Genomic DNA, 21346 nt, shown 5'->3' on the forward strand with positions numbered 1-21346 from the left:
TCCGTTAACAGCATTATCATCATTTACAATAGGCCTATGCAAAGTCCACGGTGAGTTATAAAAGATCGGGGATCGCCAAATATTTTCACAAACAAGAAACGTCTATACCCTTTATCATTACAATCGGGTCAACACGATCGTAGTAATTCCTTTTCTATTCCCTTTTCATTAATTTGTAAATAAATATTCATTCAAACGTGAAAATGCTTATGAAATAGCCGAATTAAACTGTACTATAGCAGTAGCGTACGCAGGATTTTTGAAAGGGCGGGGTTTCAAGTTGATGAAAATTTGACAAGCGAAAAGGATAAAAAGGGGTTTTCACTCGATTGCCATTTTACAAGAAAAAAAAGGGTGGGGGTTAACCCCTGTAACCCCCCCCAAAGCCCCCCCCCATGCGTACGCGCCTAATAACGAGAATCAATCCGGAGGAGGTAACGCATTAGATGATTTTTTTTTTAAATATTTGTTTTGCGTCACCTAGTAGGGCCTTGGAGACGGGCGAAATCAAAGCAAACTGTATCACTATATAACACGCAGGTCTCCTCCCGAGATAGATTGACTGGGTGAGTGCAGGTGGACCACCACAAAGGGCTTCCCCTTATAGTGGGTCCTTAACGTGTAAGGTGATGGTGACTTTCCTATCTACACGGAGCTTCCATTTAACATCCCATCCTAGGGACGGAGTGTTTTTCACTGTAACATAGTCTGCATCTATATGGAACAGGAAAGGGGCATGTTTACACACAACGCAGGCTTCAGTCATCTTCCCAGGGTGTATTCTCGAACCCACGACCTTTGGTTCGACACAGGCAGACGCTTTCCCGACTGAGCTAACTCGCTCCCTTTTTGAGCGATATTCCCTCAATTTCACCAACGTGCAGAGAGCCGGGGCAGAGAGTTGACATGGAGGTGGGATATCAGTGGTGTAATGAGGCAAATATTTTGAGGGAGCTCGGTATGGCGTATAGCGTAAAATTAATAAAAAGTTGCGAGCGAGCCAGCAAAATCTTTTACATTTTATTACAGTTTGTGATAGATTTTGACATAATATTCAGAAAATAATATCATATTTTACCCTTATCCCTTTCCTTTTCTCTTTTATTTTCTTGGTCGTGATTTGTTTAGAAAGCCCCCCCCCCTCCCATCTATACACCAGTTCGGGCTGTCTAGTGTGACACTAGGAATAATTAGATATTTTGATATTAAACAAGCAAAACATCCAGCAAGCCATCGAAATCTGATCAAAGTTATTCAAAAATTTTATATCATTTTGATGGACTCACTGAATATATTGCACATTTTGTCTCTGATGTCATCTCCCCATGCACCCAAGTTTTTCAATATACGAAATTGAATAACAATTATAATTCTTTGCTCAAGAAACATACAATATAACTGAGGTAAGAAGAGGAAGAAGAGGAGAAGGAAGACGACGAAGAAGAAGATGAAGAGCAGTGGCGAACAGAGGGGGGGGGGGGGGGGGGGTTGCGTCAAAGAAAAAATAGAGAAAAGGAAAGAAAATAAAAGAGCAGTAAAAGAGGAACGATGAGGAGGGGAGAACAGGAGGAGAGATGGTTTGAAAACGATTTTGCAGATGTATCAGACATGAAACTATTTGCAGCATTTGATAATTGGCAATTAATCACGCCACGAGATCTAGTATTATTGTAAGATCTTGGTTGCTACATCGGTCAGTCTCACGGTATATAATGTAGCTGCAGAATATCAACCCATGATATCCAGATTGTAGTTTATGATAATATTCTGATAGTAGGGCATATAATTATGAAAAGGTATGAAGTTAACATAGGCAGATCCAGGGGTGAAGTGCCCCCCCCCCCATTGGAAGCGCAAATAAAGAAAAATGCCGAGAAAAGCACGCAAAAGAAAAGGGTAGGAGAAAGAAAGAGAAGAGGAAAGAAAAATGAATAACAAAAGGTGAGGGGAAAAATGGAAAATAAAAAGTTATCAGATCATAATAGCTTTTTATTAAAACTCTTTAGAATGTGAAGCTTTCAGGTCTGAACAGGCGCAGATCCAGCCGGATTAGACACTACCATTTTAGGGGGCATATTGTTTTTTTTTTTTTTTTTAGCTCATCCGGCCCGAAATGCAAGATGAGATTATATGCCGTGGCGTGGCGTCCATTGTCCGTCGTCTGTCGTCCGTCCACAATTTCAAAATGCTACTACTTCGCCATTTCAAGTCCGATTTCAATACTGTTTGCTTTATATGATAGCAGTAGGTTAGGGATTCAAAAGTTCTACACAGAATTTCGAAATTCATTAAATATGCTAATTTATGCGCATTTTTCAATATTCACCAAAAAATGCTTCTTCAGAAGAAGTTTTGCTTCCATCTGGTAAAGCTTCATGAGGTTCACCAGTCTTCACAGAATTTTGAAATTTTGACCAGAACAATTTTTATGCTAATTTATGCGAAATTTGCGCATATTTTTAAAATTCACACAAAATGCTTTTTCTTCTTTAATTGTTGACCGATTTTTATTTTTTTCTTCCTCCATCTTGTAGAACTTTATGAGGTTCACCAGACTTCTACACAAAATTTTAAATTTTTCAGAAGAAAATTTCTTATGCTAATTTATGCGAAATTTATTCAGAAATCACAGAAAATGCCTCTTCTTCTTTATTTGTTGACAGATTTTGATATTTTTCTTCCATCCTGTAGAACTTTATGAGGCCCACCAAACTTTTACACAGAATTTTGAAATTTTCAGTAGAAAATTATTTATGCTCGAAATGTATTCATAAATCACAGAAAATGCCTCTTCTTCTTTATTCGTTGACAGATTTTGACTTTTTTTCTTCCATCTGGTAGAGCTGCATGAGGTTCACCAAACTTTTACACAAAATTTTGAAATTTTGTCTGGAAAATTATTTATTCTAATTTATGCAAAATTTATTCATAAATCACACAAAAATGTTTTTTCTTCTTCATTTGTTGACCAATTGCAATTTTGTTTGCTTTATATGATAGCTCGAGGTAGTGATACAAAATTTTAACATAGAATTTTGAAACTCATTGGCCCGTATTCTGAAGTCGGGTTTAACTTAAACTCAGGTTTAAAGTTGTGGTTTAAGTGTGGACAGCCAATTGTTACATAAATCACTAACAGTAGAGATATCATATTTCAGCTCATTTTGATCTTAAATCATTAGTAATTGTCTAGGAAGTATAAGAAGATGATTGTTTTCATTATCGATGAATCAGAAAAAAGCACAGTAAACATAAGAAAAATACAACTTAATGATAATTTTGACACTTTTGGCTTCCCATAATTTTAGCACAGAGTTAGACCATGTAGTAAATTAAACCAGACTTCAGAATACGGGCCAAAAAATTAAATATGCTAATTTATTCATATATTTTCAAAACTCACAAAAATTACCTATTTATGTGTTGATTGATTTGGGTTATTTTTGCTCCATCTGAGAGCTATGTTAGGTTCACCAAGGTTCTACACAGAGTTAAGAAACTTTGACTAGAAAATTATTAATACTTAATTCATATGAAATTTATTCATAGATCACAAAAAATGCTTCTATGTCATTTCTTCATCAATTTCAATTCTATATCCTTAATTTATGTCACCAATATAATTCACTGCAGATAATGGAAAAATGCACCCAAAAAGTATCCCATCCCCTTTTTCAAACTAAATTCACAAAAAAAAATTTGCGGGGTAGTTTCATCGATCATCGTCCATCTTGTGTGAAAATCTTTTAGGATTAGTCGAGTCGGGAAGAGGATAATATTTTTCGCTTTTCACCTGAGTAATTTTGTGCGATATATGAAAGAACTGTTGCTTATTATGTTTCAAACGATTGTTTGATCATTATAAGCCATTCAAACACTTACTAGCATTCACATTTAGGGGGCTTGTGAAACAGGATGTGCACCCTAAATTCTATGAATATATACAAAATATAAAAATAAGATATTTCAGAAAAAAAATATATTTACCATATGCAGTGCGTCCCACAAAAAACGAAACCGAATTATCGATGATTAATAATAACTTAATCATAAAATGGGCCTACAATAAACAAATGACGTACCATTTTAAAGCTTAGAATCTCCTCTTCTATATGGAATTACTGAGATTGTTTCTCATTCACGTATGAGTGAGCAAAAACAATTTGAAGAGGGGATACTAAAATGTCACTTGGCGGACTGTATCTTGGTTTCAAAAAGAAAAACCACATTTGTAAAAAGTTCAATATCTGTTCTTTAACTTGATATCTTAATTACAGAAAATGGCCAAAAAATAACAAAGTTCTGGTTAAAATAAGCCCTGAATTTCAATCATTTCGTGAAATGATGAGGTTACAGGTTAGCGTTCAGACTCATTCGACACTCTCTTTTCAGTGTTTTTTTGTTGACGATCAGTCACGCATTCCGTGCGATAGCTTCTGTGGGAAACAGCTGAACACACGTTTATTTAATGAAATTATGGAAGTACAAGCATTGTTTCGAGGGAACATAACTTTTTTACTTCTTGACCAATTTCAGCGATTAAGGTATCAATGAATATATATTCATATATATATATATATATATATATATATATATATATATATATATATATATATATTGATTTGACTTAAGTTTCCACATTTCAAAACAAAAACAAAGTATATACAAGTATAATGATTTTTTCAATAAATAGGCAAATATTTTTTGAAACATAATTAATAATGTACATAAATCATAAAATATCCACTGTACTGTGAATATTTTATTTATATATACATTTTTCTTTAATTACTGAACATATATTTAAAGAAATGTGGGAGACCTCCATCTTAAGCTTGGAGCTTGAAAGTGATGGAGGCCTCGAAAGGAAAGGGGATAGAAAACCAGACTGTATAGTGCAATAAAAGAGACTTATCTTTTATCGCACAAAATAATAGGAATATATCAAAAGTGGATAAGGAAGGAAAATTTGAATGAGAGAAGATTAATAACGTTGATAAAAGTGAAAGTGCAAGTGCAGGTGTGCGAGTGTGCATGTTCAAGGGGGGATGGGATTATCAGTTGTCAAGTTGGGTACACAGAAAGATTTTAGAAATTATGGCTTAACAGTGTATTTTTTCAGAACAGCTTATGAAAAAAGTGATGTGCATAGCTTAAAGTCATGTGATAAATTATTCCACAAATCCGCACCGTAATGTCTAATTTATTTGTGTGTTATTATTAGTTTTGGATTTGTTAAATGAAAGTTTGTGGAGCTTCGTGTTGAATAAGAGTGGATGGTGTTGTTCAGGGTGAACATATTTTGAAAGGAAGGGGGGGGGGGGAGTAATCCCTTTTTGTATTTGAACATATTGCAGCATGAAATGTATTTATATCTGAAAATTTTAATGCTTTTGATTTAAAAAATAAAGGATTAGATCTAGCAGGATATTGTGATCCTGTGCAAATACGGACTGCTCTTTTTTGTAATAAGAAAATCGGATTAAGTTTCGTTTTACCACAATTACCCCAAACTATATTGCAATAGAATATGTGAGGAAGCACCAAAACATTATAAGGTAAAAAGAGAGTTTTTTTCGGGTGATATGTATTTTAATTTGGAAATTATCACCTTTGGATTAACACCTTTGGACACGGAAGTTGTTATAGGCAAACTAGTCAGTTCTATTGTTGCCTTATAAACATGCTTTTCTTTATCTCCAAAATATGATAATTTCTTTGTTCAAATTATTTCAGTTTGAAAAGTAAAAGAAAGAAAGGAAAGAAAAGTTCTCAGGAAATTGTGAAAGACCACCTCTCCTGCCCTGTATTAGTACGTTATCCTGACAAGCCCGCTCGAGGTGCATTTCGAGGGCGTCTCATCAGGAGTACAAAAAATTGTATTCCTATGTCTCTCAAACGTGAGCAGGGGGCGCTCTATCCAATACCTCGTAGAACTTCATTTAAATTCCGCAGGTGCAAATTTATGTCAAATCGATCAGATCAATATCAACATTATTATTTTTTCACGCAAAATCATTTTTTACGCAAAATCAATCAAGTTGTGACTTGGCTTAAATGATTATTCCAGGATAAATTTTCATCAATAGTTACCCCTAGAAACTTTGAATGTTTTATATATAAATATATTATATAAATAGTGTACAATCTATTGTACAATATACTGGATTATATGTACGACAAATATAAAATTATCCCGAGTGCAGGTTTATTTCACCGAGGCCGAAGGCCGAGGTGAAATAGGCTTGCACGAGGGATAATTTTATATTTGGAGTTCATTTAGTCCAGTAATATTGTATGATAGAACGTTCACTATTTATTATAGTAAATAGATCCCTCAATCTAAGCCCCCCATCATGGATTTTGCCATCCAAAAATCGAAAGTTATATTGTACATATGTACAATATAACTTTTTGAAGGGAGGTCACGTGGTACAAATCCAGCCAATCACAGCTCGTATTTTACTACCACTATTTACTATATATATATATATGTCAAATAAACCTCGACCAAGTTTTGCCCTTTCCATGAACAATATTCATCACAAAATAATTTATTTACAATATATTTGGCAAAGATTTTATGAAATTCTATAGGATACGCAACGAACCGTTTAGTTATCGCGCTTATCTGCCCTTTTCCACGAATAATCAATTTTGACAGTTCTTTACTAATGTATAGACTCCTAATATTTCAGTCATCTTCACCAACTGGTTTGACGTCGTATAGGAGTTTCCTTTGCCGACGACGACGTCTCGCCACGGCCACTGGTGAAGCGCGCCATCATATATCTACCGATACCGGCAAAGGCAGGGCCATGGATGTTTAACTCTTGGACTTGGTCTCAAAATTCTTTCATAATTTTCTTGAGAATATCTAACGTCAGATATGAATCAGGTAATTATATTGTGTTATGTCGCCCCCTTTTTTATTTTGTCATGGCGAATGTAGACGAAAAATGTAGATCTACACTCTTGTGTAAATTAGACAGTAGGCCCTATGCCGTATGTTCGAAATAACTGTGTGACCTAGCCCTAGGCTAGGCCTAGTCAGTTTGGTCCCATTAATTAATAATTTTGCTGGACGGTACGACCGGGGACACAATGATACATCACAGTCGGGAGGCGCGGCTCTAAACGTTAGACAACTCAAATACATGTAACCCTAAGAAGTGTTCATTTATACATGCCGCCGTGCACCGGAAAATAACAGCACGGCGGGCATTATCGTGAAATAGGTGTCCAGTTTCCTAATTCCCCCGGACACTTACCAAATGAAAAACATGTCCTCCTTTATTTAAGGCTCGCCTCAGCCTCAGTTTCGATTCGCCTAGCCAGGAGGCGTTCTGGGGTAAAAATCATAGTACTATTCGTACCTTTTACCCCCTAACGCCAGGCGCTTGCAGGTATAGGGCCGCACGTCGGAAAGGAAAATGCAACTATACAAATGCACCAAACAGCGCCTTATAATTTGAATCTGACGTTAACACTTCTGTACATGGGTATAAATATCGGTTAGGAAAGTTTGGTATGTTTGGTAATGAAAGGGAACAAAAATCGCAGAAATGGGATGAAGAAATAAAAGTAGAAGAGAGTTTCCTACTCACATTTGTTGTCTTCGCCATCTTGGATCCATTGTTAATGCAACCTAGTTACGTGACGCTTATAGAGGGCGGCAAAATCAAGTGCTAAAATGTCCCGCTTCAACCACTGAACCAGGGGGGTGTTTCATCAATATTGTCACGCGACAACTGTCAGCGCTGATAGTTGTCGCGCGACAATATTGATGAAACACCCCCCTGGTTCAGTGGTTGAAGCGGGACATTTTAGCACTTGATTTTGCCGCCCTCTATAAGCGTCACGTAACTAGGTTGCATTAACAATGGATCCAAGATGGCGAAGACAACAAATGTGAGTAGGAAACTCTCTTCTACTTTTATTTCTTCATCCCATTTCTGCGATTTTTGTTCCCTTTCATTACCAAACATACCAAACTTTCCTAACCGATATTTATACCCATGTACAGAAGTGTTAACGTCAGATTCAAATTATAAGGCGCTGTTTGGTGCATTTGTATAGTTGCATTTTCCTTTCCGACGTGCGGCCCTATACCTGCAAGCGCCTGGCGTTAGGGGGGTAAAAGGTACGAATAGTACTATGATTTTTACCCCAGAACGCCTCCTGGCTAGGTTCGCCGCGATATGTCTCCCCTCTACTCGTACTCTAGCTCTCAATCTCTCGTCTGATCGATGATATGTCATCATATAGCTTTATTTAGTCACTCGTGAGCGCTGTATGTAAGGCTTGCTAAACCTTGTTAACTCAGGTTAACTAGTGATTTATTTTGTTTTTGGTGTCCTATTTCACGACTATATTAAAGCTTGTTTACCCTTGTTAAATTATGATTTTCATTTGTATTTTGGTGTCCTATTTCACGACTAAATTAAGGCTTGTTAAACCTTGTTAATTGGTGGTTGGATGTCAATGAGAAGTTACGTGGGGAAATAGGGGCCACTGTGTACAAGTCTATGGAGAGTTTCTCCGTGCGTTTCTACAGACTGGTGTCCTATTTCACGAGTAAATTAAGGCTTGCTAAACCTTGTTAACTAGTGATTTATTTTGTTTTGGTGTCCTATTTCACGACTATATTAAAGCTTGTTTACCCTTGTTAAATAATGATTTTCATTTGTATTTTGGTGTCCTATTTCACGACTAAATTAAGGCTTGTTAAACCTTGTTAATTGGTGGTTGGATGTCAATGAGAAGTTACGTGGGGAAATAGGTGTCCACTGTGTACAAGTCTATGGAGAGTTTCTCCGTGCGTTTCTACAGACTGGTGTCCTATTTCACGAGTAAATTAAGGCTTGCTAAATCTTGTTAACTAGTGATTTATTTTGTTTTTGGTGTCCTATTTCACGACTATATTAAAGCTTGTTTACCCTTGTTAAATTATGATTTTCATTTGTATTTTGGTGTCCTATTTCACGACTAAATTAAGGCTTGTTAAACCTTGTTAATTGGTGGTTGGATGTCAATGAGAAGTTACGTGGGGAAATAGGTGTCCACTGTGTACAAGTCTATGGAGAGTTTCTCCGTGCGTTTCTACAGACTGGTGTCCTATTTCACGAGTAAATTAAGGCTTGCTAAACCTTGTTAACTAGTGATTTATTTTGTTTTGGTGTCCTATTTCACGACTATATTAAAGCTTGTTTACCCTTGTTAAATTATGATTTTCATTTGTATTTTGGTGTCCTATTTCACGACTAAATTAAGGCTTGTTAAACCTTGTTAATTGGTGGTTGGATGTCAATGAGAAGTTACGTGGGGAAATAGGTGTCCACTGTGTACAAGTCTATGGAGAATTTCTCCGTGCGTTTCTACAGACTGGTGTCCTATTTCACGAGTAAATTAAGGCTTGCTAAATCTTGTTAACTAGTGATTTATTTTGTTTTTGGTGTCCTATTTCACGACTATATTAAAGCTTGTTTACTCTTGTTAAATTATGATTTTGATTTGTATTTTGGTGTCCTATTTCACGACTAAATTAAGGCTTGTTAAACCTTGTTAATTGGTGGTTGGATGTCAATGAGAAGTTACGTGGGGAAATAGGTGTCCACTGTGTACAAGTCTATGGAGAGTTTCTCCGTGCGTTTCTCACGGCTGTTTCACTCCCATAGGCTGTGTACAAAATAAGCCCTTTCAAGTACGCGCGCACGAAATCCTCGCGCGCTGCCCAGCCAGCTGATATGCTATTTCTATAGTTTACACTACTCGACGATCAACTGTAAGATTTCAATTCAACATGTGTTAAAAAGCTACATTTTTGGAGGTTTGCCTTACCTTTTAAGGTTATTCCTTTCCATCGTCATATGGTATCTCCAAAATTTCACGAGAAATCACATTCCAAATTTCTAAAATCCTTATCATTTTGATGATATTCACATAAATCCTGAAAGTTCCACTCTTATTAGTGACATTTTCAGTGCAATCGCGAATGAGCCTGGCCCTGGGACTCGCAGAGAGCGACCATTTCAGGCATAATATCTTGAAAAACACTACTCCGATTTGGTGTTCTCAACGTCTCAAAAGATATAATGTCTTGCTTAATAATATATCCGATCGGCATCAATAACCCATCATTAGTTGTCTTTTACTTCTACTTTTGCTACCCAGTACGACTAATGCACGTCAAATACCATATACGGTCTTTGACGTTGCCAAGTTTCTTCTGGGAACTTATAACACGATCATTGTTTCATTATAAGATTTGGAAGGTGTATATTTCATGAATAAAGTAACAAATTCAAATAAAAATAAGTTTGTTAGAAGTTTTAGATATTTTTTGTTAAGTTTTGTCAGAAAAATTATGACGATATGTTGAATTTACTTTATATAGATTTGAATCATTGAAATTTATAAATACCAATTGGCAATCGATCCTTCACCGCTAACGATTTACGATTTATTTGTAAACAAAACTATCTGGACGTCATCGATCACACTTTGAATGCGGAAATGGGTCTAGATCTAACGTTAGGTCCAAGACCGGACCAAACACAGCGAGACCACTTGAACAAATGTATTTGTTTTAGAGGAAAATTCTACTTGAATTATTCCATTACTCTTCTCATAATTAAAATTTGAGAGAAATGTTGCAACTAAAACGATTCACGTTCGTCTGACAGCATTTTGTGATCCTTTTTAGACTTGATCCTGGGGAGAGCCTATTTTAGAATGGGAGATCGAGTCGACGATACCAAGTACATGTACCACGGATCATGATTGATCATGGAAAAAAATTATTTCTTCTAACTAGCTGTCATCATATAAGCCATGAGAGTACATTGGCCTATTTTTTCAATGGCATGAATTGCTTAAGTTGGCGGTCCTCTAAAAAAATAGGCAAACTCTTTCTCATTAAAAAAATGAAAAAAATAAATAACTTGTTATAGTAGCCTAAGTAGGAATATTTAAGAGGGATGGGTCAAGCTGAATGAAATGTTGATGACCCCCCCCAAAAAAAAAAAAAACAGTCTTAGCCTTCAATTTTTGGTCGTCCCTAACCCCCCCAAAAAAAAAAAAAAAGAAATAAATGAATAAATAAATAATTGAATAAAAAAGGGTCTTTCAAAAAATTTAGTAAGGGCGGTCTTTTTTTTCTATCTCGGCGCTTCCCTCTTGAAAACTTATAGATCATTTTAATCTTAAATCTGCCTTTTTTATTTGTAATGTTTCATGATTTTATGCTTTTCCATCATGCTAATCATTTGTAAATATTGTGATTGTTATGATTTACTTCAATAAAAACTTGAATATAAAAAATAGTGTTTTTTTTAATTGTGGTGGGGGTGGGAGGGTTAAAAAAATTGAAGGGGGTTTAACCCCTGTAACCCCCACCCCTGTGTATGCCACTGACTTGATAATACCGAACCAGATCCAGAGACAGGGGCCGGCCCGGGGCCATCTTACTTTTGAGGATAAGGCAGTCCCCCCCCCGCCCCTTCTGGAAAGTGGTGTTAGGTGCCGTGGAAGTTTTGAAAATGGGGGCTGACCATGCAATAATCATATTTATATGGTAATTTTTATGTTTTTGTACATGGTTTTAGAAAGCCCTCACAGCCCCCCCCCCCCCCTCACAGCCCCTGGTGTTGACTAGTATCATTGTCACTGATTTTTTTAAAAATAACTTTACTTGTTAAATTTTTTAAATGGAAACTATGTTTTTTCTTATTGTGGAGGTGAAATATTACCCCCCCCCCACCGTCATAAATACCCAAGCCAATCCAACCCCACAATACCTCAGAGGAAGGTCCAGTATTTTTAAAATCAAGAGGGTGCAAAGAGCAAAACTGAAAATTGAGTGGGTGCAGATGACAATTTTCTATGCAATTTCCTAAAACTAGCTATAGGCCTATAGTTATATTAGCAGTATGTTCAATTGAGATTTTTTTTCAAAATGAGGAGGGGGGGGGGGGACATCCCTTCCAACCCTGCCTTTGACTCTGGTTTTTCAGTTCATCAATACTGCCTTTGTCCCGTTTCATTAATTGTTTGTTGTCAGTGATCAAGGATTTAATATACATCGGCCCCATTGCATAAAAAAGTTACAATTATGATTTACCATGCAAATACAACTTGTATGGAGTCCTTGATCTTGATTGGCTTTGATTAGTGTTAACATGGTAGTTACCATTTGATAACAAGGTTACCATAATACTAACTTTTATGCAATTGGGGCACTGGAGAAGGCAAAATTGAGGAAGGGGTGGCGTATTAATGACAATGGCCTTTCATTTGGATAAGGCTGCCTAATCAAGGAGTCATTCTCAAAATATAGCATGCCAGGCAGCATACAAGTACAAGTGCCTCACCCTTGTGCCTTTATCCTTGATTATACAGCAGAATGTTAGATGTCTCAAGTAGTCATGGCAGGTCATCCCTTGCTTATAAAAAGAGTAAGATTATATAAACGAATTTCATTCAAAATTTACAATAAAATTGCAGTGAATTACTACATATTTTAGGAAGTTTAGATACGGATAGAGTTTCATTCACATTCAACTATTTATTGAACCACATTTGAAAATTTGCCCTCCAGTGACATTACATGCACAGATATATATATAAATAAACATCAAGACAATAATTTTACTTGAAAGAAACCTTCCAATAAAATAATATTTTAATAAGCATGTATAACAACTGAGGTAGGAGGTAAAGTTCAATCTCTACATGTCTGTTGGGTTAATGAAACCCTCGTAACTTTATAAAAGCTATGAAATATGGATGAAAGGAGAAGGGATTGAACTCCTAAATGAAAACAATGGTCACTTGTCAGGTCTGCATTATCTACCCCCTCCCAAAAAAAGAATTAATATGAATATGAAAAAATCAGTCATTTTAAAACAATATATTTGCAAATTTCATGTGATCTACCACTCACACAGCCATAAAAATTGGTTATCTATCATTGTTGTATGCATATCAATTACAGTGTACATAACAATTAAAAAAAAACACTGAAAAAATACTTTCACCTTCACATGCCTGGCAAATTCAGTACCCCGTGGATAAATTTTTTTATGCAATGATACAAGACTTAAAAATACAGTAAATATAAATTACAAATCAGATAAGTGACTACTGGTAATTGATTAGATTGGATATGACATGCACATGTAGCTCATTCCTTTATATTCTCAAAATTATTGAATTTGTAAAAATAATCTGAATCTCGTTGTTCTCTGCATTTTAAGTGACTAGAAATGTAAACCATAGTCATAATTCATATGATCAGATACAATATAATACATTGCTATTATAATACATATTTTCAGTTGTTTTTAACCTACTATTTAACATACAATTCAATTCAATTCAAGGTTTATTAGAAACATGAGTCGCAGCCAAATGGCTGAATTGTTCATGTATACAAAGTAAAAACAATAAAAAGACTCATTACATATTTTAAACATTAAAAAACAGTAACCTTTGTAAAAACTGACATGAGAAATATGTGTATAGGCAAGAATACTTTGGCAAAGAAAATTTATATACATGTACATAAGATAATGAGGAAATAGTAAATTAAAAATAATAAAAAATAAAATACGTAAACGTTTGTAAAAGATCAATAAAAATATATGGATATTAAAAAGAGTTGATTTCCTCATTCATTCAAGACGGGCGTATAATAAGTGATGCCTGTAGTCTTTGAATTAAAGTTTGAAGTGAAATATATCAAATTATTGGAACTAAATTTTTTTTCAATTTGAATATTAGATTATTATGACATTTTCCTACTAGTGTGGTATAATTAGACATGTCATGAATAATAACTGTAGAGAGACATTCCAGAAGTCTTTTTTTTTATTGATAATTGAATTTAATATTATTCAATTATTGGCATTTAACTCGACAAATACTTTTTCCATTATCCACCCATTTCCATACCGAACTTCTGACCATATTGAATTGCATAATAATGCAGGCAAGACTGCCAGAGATGTCTTATTTGTATTGAAATACATTCATGTTAATACCCTCCTTTTAAATAAATTTGTCAGCTTGCAATCAGAATTTGATCAATTCTAACTGCATATCAATTAAAAACAAATATAGCGCAGGTAAGTTTTGAAATTGTTTAAAATGCTTTGACTTGTCTCTTCTTCCAGATGAATAGTTCTGAACTAATCTAGGATATTTTCAGCTACTAACACCTAATAGATGTTTTGGGTGAATTCTATCTTGATCTTTATAAGTACATCAAAGGCTGCAAGAACTCTTCCCGTATCCTATGGTTGCGCACTTTAAAATTTCACTGTAGCATTTAACCTTGCAGCAAATATTCTGCACATGGATATTGGTACATATACTTGCACATGTTTCTCAAAACTCTTATTACTGACATCGTTTAATAATTATTGATAAAAAAATAATGAATTTGTCAGATTTGATGGAGAAATACTAAATTTGAAAAAAAATAATTATAAGCAAAAGATAGGGAATCCAATAAACCACCTTTTCTGACTAAGTAATTTTCAGTTGGTTATTAACATTAGGCAGTTGATTATTAACATTAGGCCTTTGACCCATTATCCTAATGAAAGTACATGTATTACCCAAGGATCAGATGTAGTGTGAACATAATTGATGCAGAAATAAAGGAATGTGACCAAGTTGAACAAAAACTTGACCTTTTGACCCCAACTTCCTTTTGTAGTGAGTACCTCAGTAAATACTGAAAACATAATGAATGAAAAGTTTCACCATGTCCAATTTGTAGAACTTTTTCCTAGATAATGTTACAAGTAGACCGTTTTTTAACTATATGTGAACTTGAGGTTTACTGTGTTTGTAGCAAAACTGGGCTCCTAAAAACATTCACAGGACATGTTAACTACAATAAAGGCCAGTAGAAGTAGAACAACAAGAAGCTCTTGAAAAAGCTGGAATCACACTTGAAGCAGCTAAACATTCATTCGTGGAAAGAGCCTCCAGTTCATTGTTTGGAAGAAGCGTTAGGAAGATGGTCACGTCGAAATCAACAAGATACCTGGAACAGTAAGTAACGCAAATTCTTAGCACTGTGAATTACATGAGAGAATTATCTCAATTCAAAGCTCATCACCTGTACAAATGCAACATACTACTTGTTTATTTCTTTGAAATATAGATAAAACATAATTTTTTTAAAGAATGGTTTACAAGTATAGATGTTGATCTACTTATAGTTGGAAAAAAAGTATATATCCCCTTCCTTATGATATCCAAATCACTTTGATTTCTCATCTTCAAGCATTTTCTTCCATATTGACTAATTTTTACATTTAAGTAATAGTAACTGTGATAGAAATTGACACAATATTCAGAAAGTAATATGTTTCACCCTTTTACTTTCCTTTTCTTATCCCCTTTTCTTTGTGGTGAAAATTTTGGGAGCCATGAACCAGTGTGTACATGCAAGTGAGTGGGGGCATTTTCTTTCAACCTGTATAGTGGCAGATGAATTTAAAAGCACCAAATTTGAATTGCGGGGGGGGGGGGGGTGTCTTCTAATGAATGGCCATCAAAATATTAAATCAAAATTGTTATGTATATATGCTTTAGAGCTTATACATGTGAAGAAAGCTTCTTCTTGTTTAATAGTCATTCAAAGAGATTTACATAACAAGATGCAGCAAAGACATTGGCCATGATGAATGATGGGCACCTTAATTGGTCCACAGTACAGACAGATGAATAGGTAATTTTCACTGAGAATTAATGTCATACTGACCTCACTGTCTTTATTATCTCCGTTCTTCTTATCAATGGATAACCACTGAAGACCTGGCTCAAGATCTCTGGCAGTGCATGGCTCCTTGGGGTGGGGGGGGGGGCTGACCAACGGGAATTGCATCGTCTGATCTTCACAGTCAAATGTAGTGTCCCATCACTGCTATAGCCCCATTCCTGCATAAGATTTTGCATATGTTGCAATTGCATTCTGTAGGTAATCAAGAAATGACCAGGTTTGCCAATCCTCACTTGAACTATGGACAGTCAACAGTGATTCACTAGGTCCATAGCAGAGTCACAGACTGGAGGTGGTTAGACAACAGAAACAGAAAGAAAAGTTAGCACCAGAATATTGCTTTATTTTTAATAGTTTTAATGATCATAAAGAATGTGAAATCAATAAATTCATCTCAAGGACATTGCCACAAAGGATTATTCATGATCATTTCATTTGCACCTTTAAATGACAATAGATATTATAATCTGCCACCAGATTCATGATTAAATTCATCAAAAGTGAGAATAATATATACAATCATAAATCTTTCCTGGAGACAGAATAAAGCATTGGATTTGTACTAAAACAAGTTTTTGAGCAAATTTTGATATGCACTTGCATAATTGTATTATTTTTTTAAAACTGTGCCGATTGTCACCAGTGTGGCCTCAAATTTTGCATTACCAGAAGACTCAAACGAAAAAGAGTAATAGAAATATCTTTAAAAATGTTGAGGGAGGCCAGCCTTTTTTTTCATAGCTAAAGCTATTAATTGGTAGAAATCATCAAAACCTACCCATATGTTCATGTTCCATCATCTTTCCACAGGAATGGATTTCTCACAACTCACGATGGGGCAATTCCTGAAGAAGAGGTGTGGATTAAGTTTGGGGGAGATCATGGTGGACAGGTGGAGGCTCATTTAAGTTGGTGATACAGAGGTCTGCAATGTGGAAAACACAATGCCTCATAGAAATCCTTGTTTGTTGGATGCTATGAAGGTTCCTTCCATCTCATTGCTTCAGAAAATGACTCATTCCATCACCAAGCAACTGACAAATGAAGAAGATTAAATGTAGAAGTCAGGATATTGGAGACATAAATTTCAAATTATTCTATTTTGTAACGTCACAGATGTGTAGATTATTACTGAAAATTGTGTGATATAATTTTTTAATTTTTTTATATAAAAAGTAATATAGCTGGCAGTTGTTTTAGATGTTTATTTTATCTGATGTAATATAGGTATGATTTAGATTTAACCTCTGATGTAACATACATATTTTTTCCTTCAATTTTTGAGACTAGGGGAACTAGTTGAAAGGATACATAAAATAAAAAGACCTATAAATATATTGGTAATAATGTCATTTTCATGTGTGAAATTAGATTTTTCAGATTATGTTGGTGACATTAGTTAAATATGACGTATCAACACTCAAATCAACAAAAGAAGAAATTCTTTGAATACATGTTTCACCAGAGAACAACTATCATGATGATAAAAAAGACGAACAGAATTTATGCTAATCTTCCCTGTACAAAACGTGCACACAGAAGACATGTTATATTAAAGATAAAAGGATCTTTGAAAAATGAAAGTCATCTTATGATGAAATTTAGTAAACAAGAAATGCCACAAAAGAAGCGCGTGCAGAGATAAACTATCATGTATGAACTATAATAATAAATGTATATTTTGGTCTGATACAATAGAAAATTAAAATTTAGGGCCTACCTGACCTATGTGTGTATAGTTTCTTGTGAATAAATGTAGCAATGTGTGTTATTGATTGATTCATTGAAACTAAAAAATTGAGAAAACAAAGAAATAAAAAACACAAAATCCTTCATTTCAGACCCAATTCCCCGGACCCACCGTATAGACTCTATGAAGTACAGCATATTTTTAACGCAATACCCCCCCCCCCCCCATGTATCTGAAAAAACCTCAAGCAGAATCTAACCCTAAAAAAATCAATTAAAAAATCTAAAGAAATAAAAAAACACAAAATCCTTCATTTCAAACCCAATCCCCAGACCCGCCGTATAGACTCTATGCAGTACAGCATATTTTTAATGCAATACCCCCCCCCCATGTATCTGGAAAAACCTCAAACCTCAAGCAGAATCTAACCCACCCTAAAAAAATCAATTAAAATATCTAGAATCTATAGGGCCTACTAGTACTACCACTTAGCCGAGAGGACTCAGTGATATTTTTTATGATTTTGATAATATTGTCATTTGATCAAATGGCAATATCAAAATCATAAAAAATATGATCACCGAGTCCTCCAGGCTAACTAGCAGTAGCACTGCTGGCCTTGAATCTAGTCACTAGTGCGATGTAGTCAATATAGCCGCAGTATCACAGATATGGGTAACACTGACTGTAAATTTGTATGCAAAAAAAAACAAATGGCCAAAAATATTGCAAGTGTTGTCATGATTGTGAAAATAAGAGTCTAGACCAAGACTGTGAAATACCCTTTTTTACGAGTCAAAGTTAGCACTCAGCAGCATTAGGCGCAGCCAAATCATTACATGTACAGCAAATGCACTCTCAGTCTCACTCAGGCAGTCTGGCTCAGCTAGCTCTGCCTTAACCCAGGGAGCGCCGGCCCGCAGAGCGGTCCGGCGCCCAGGAGCTCATGTATTGACCCATACTCACGGGACAAGGGTAGATTATGGTCAAAATATCTAGCAAGATAAATTATGAAAACAGAAATTATGCACTTACCACGATTACGGTATATGGATGAAGGTCTAACGCGTGGCAATTCATAACAAAAATGGCCGATCGAGACGGGGGTAGGAGAAAACTTTTCGTTTTTTTGAGGTTCCAGTCTGTGCCCAGATGTCTGAAAAACTGCCACTCGTTAGACCATCATCCATATAGGCCTAATCGTGGTAAGTGCATAATTTCTGTTTTCATAATTTATCTTGCTAGATATTTTGACCATAATCTACCCTTGTAGACCATTGAGTATGGTCAATTACACGGTAAGCTCCTGGGCTCCCGCCCGCTACGCGGACGGGAGTTCCCTGGGTTAGCTCTGCCTCAGCTCACGAAACGCAGCTGAGCTGCTGTGTACATGAGCGGTGTCTGACCACACAGCCAGGCGGCCCGCGACCCGGCCCTGCCCGGCTTCACCCGAGGTAGCGGCGCCCACATCCTGTACAAACAGAATGTGCTGTATCGAAAAATGAACCTAAAGTAAATTCTAATGTTGGGTCCCACGAAAAAATGCGCCAGATGAATCTTAAGTGCAATGAAAACAAAACTAAAATAAATACGAAATGCTGACAAACCGGACTTTTTACATTTTGGACCTTATAAAGTTCCATAATTAGGTCCAGATTTGCGAGTTAACATTGGATTATGCAAACGCAAACAACATCACAAAATGGAAAAAACCGAAAACGTATAATCCCATTGCCATACTTACGACTTCAAACATGGAAAAAAATGTTTCCTCCACGGAATTCTTGCGAAATAAATAAACTGTTGGGGACAGACAGAGAGAGTTGGTCGTGTCAGCGCCAGATGCCACAACATTCGCCAAAGATTTTTTCATCGCCCCTGTAGAGATTGCAGCACAACAACGTTAAATGCATATGCGCACTTGGGCCGCGAGGGGGCGCTAAGCTTATTTTCACCCTGAAACAGCCGTGTTCTACAGACTGGTGTCCTATTTCACGAGTAAATTAAGGCTTGCTAAACCTTGTTAACTAGTGATTTATTTTGTTTTTGGTGTCCTATTTCACGACTATATTAAAGCTTGTTTACCCTTGATAAATTATGATTTTCATTTGTAATTTGGTGTCCTATTTCACAACTAAATTAAGGCTTGTTAAACCTTGTTAATTGGTGGTTGGATGTCAATGAGAAGTTACGTGGGGAAATAGGTGTCCACTGTGTACAAGTCTATGGAGAGTTTCTCCGTGCGTTTCTACAGAATGGTGTCCTATTTCACGAGTAAATTAAGGCTTGCTAAATCTTGTTAACTAGTGATTTATTTTGTTTTTGGTGTCCTATTTCACGACTATATTAAAGCTTGTTTACCCTTGTTAAATAATGATTTTCATTTGTATTTTGGTGTCCTATTTCACGACTAAATTAAGGCTTGTTAAACCTTGTTAATTGGTGGTTGGATGTCAATGAGAAGTTACGTGGGGAAATAGGTGTCCACTGTGTACAAGTCTATGGAGAGTTTCTCCGTGCGTTTCTACAGACTGGTGTCCTATTTCACGAGTAAATTAAGGCTTGCTAAATCTTGTTAACTAGTGATTTATTTTGTTTTTGGTGTCCTATTTCACGACTATATTAAAGCTTGTTTACCCTTGTTAAATTATGATTTTGATTTGTATTTTGGTGTCCTATTTCACGACTAAATTAAGGCTTGTTAAACCTTGTTAATTGGTGGTTGGATGTCAATGAGAAGTTACGTGGGGAAATAGGTGTCCACTGTGTACAAGTCTATGGAGAGTTTCTCCGTGCGTTTCTACAGACTGGTGTCCTATTTCACGAGTAAATTAAGGCTTGCTAAACCTTGTTAACTAGTGATTTATTTTGTTTTTGGTGTCCTATTTCACGACTATATTAAAGCTTGTTTACCCTTGTTAAATTATGATTTTCATTTGTATTTTGGTGTCCTATTTCACGACTAAATTAAGGCTTGTTAAACCTTGTTAATTGGTGGTTGGATGTCAATGAGAAGTTACGTGGGGAAATAGGTGTCCACTGTGTACAAGTCTACGGAGAGTTTCTCCGTGCGTTTCTGCAGACTGGTGTCCTATTTCACGAGTAAATTAAGGCTTGCTAAATCTTGTTAACTAGTGATTTATTTTGTTTTTGGTGTCCTATTTCACGACTATATTAAAGCTTGTTTACTCTTGTTGAATTATGATTTTGATTTGTATTTTGGTGTCCTATTTCACGACTAAATTAAGGCTTGTTAAACCTTGTTATTTGGTGGTTGGATGTCAATGAGAAATTACGAGGGGAAATAGGTGTCCACTGTGTACAAGTCTACGGAGAGTTTCTCCGTGCGTTTCTACAGACTGGTGTCCTATTTCACGAGTAAATTAAGGGTGCGTTTATTCGACACTTTTTTACCCTAGAATCATGATTCAAATCACGATTCTGCAGAATCACGATTGCGTTTAGTCGAAATTGGAAATAAACGTCTTTCAAATCACAAACATGAAACACGGAAAAAGGGGCGTTTGGAAAGACGTTTCTGTAGAATCACGAACGAAAAGGGTCGTATAAACGATATCGTGATTTGAATCATGATTCTATGACGTCATTGTGTCGTGCTTCTTCCGGGTTCGACTCAAAGGCGCGCGCTGTGTTTCGTGCAGGTTAATTTTCGTGTAGCAGATTGCCAGTGTACTAGTACCGGTATATGCCAATTGTCATGTGCATTTAGGAATTATCATTCTGTGTATTGTACCCCGGGGTTGTACTGTAGCGTCATTTGTATATTTCACTCAGGGTGACCAGATTTCACAAAATGAAATACGGGACAATTGACAAACGAAGATCAACAAAGAAGCCCA

The 21346-nt window shown here is 35.8% G+C and overlaps 1 protein-coding gene and 1 long non-coding RNA gene across 3 annotated transcripts in view; one reads left to right on the forward strand and one right to left on the reverse strand.

The window, feature by feature from the left end:
- The first annotated feature begins 6801 nt into the window (after nucleotides 1–6801).
- LOC121409179 overlaps nucleotides 6802–21346 on the forward strand; it is a 31295-nt gene continuing 16750 nt past the window's right edge. For both annotated transcript variants that reach the window (XM_041601031.1, XM_041601029.1), the window contains exon 1: nucleotides 6802–6898. The gene's annotated coding sequence lies outside the window, so the exon portion shown is untranslated. The remainder of the gene's footprint in view (nucleotides 6899–21346) is intronic.
- On the reverse strand, nucleotides 14714–19431 carry LOC121409180. Its single transcript, XR_005969129.1, has 4 exons — nucleotides 19231–19431; nucleotides 16575–16830; nucleotides 15779–16082; nucleotides 14714–15055 (listed from the first exon to the last, which is right to left on the reverse strand). It is a non-coding gene; the product is annotated as an uncharacterized LOC121409180 (long non-coding RNA).

This window comes from Lytechinus variegatus, chromosome 2 (assembly GCF_018143015.1).
Source record: "Lytechinus variegatus isolate NC3 chromosome 2, Lvar_3.0, whole genome shotgun sequence".
In the NCBI taxonomy this organism is placed as follows: Eukaryota; Metazoa; Echinodermata; class Echinoidea; order Temnopleuroida; family Toxopneustidae; genus Lytechinus; species Lytechinus variegatus.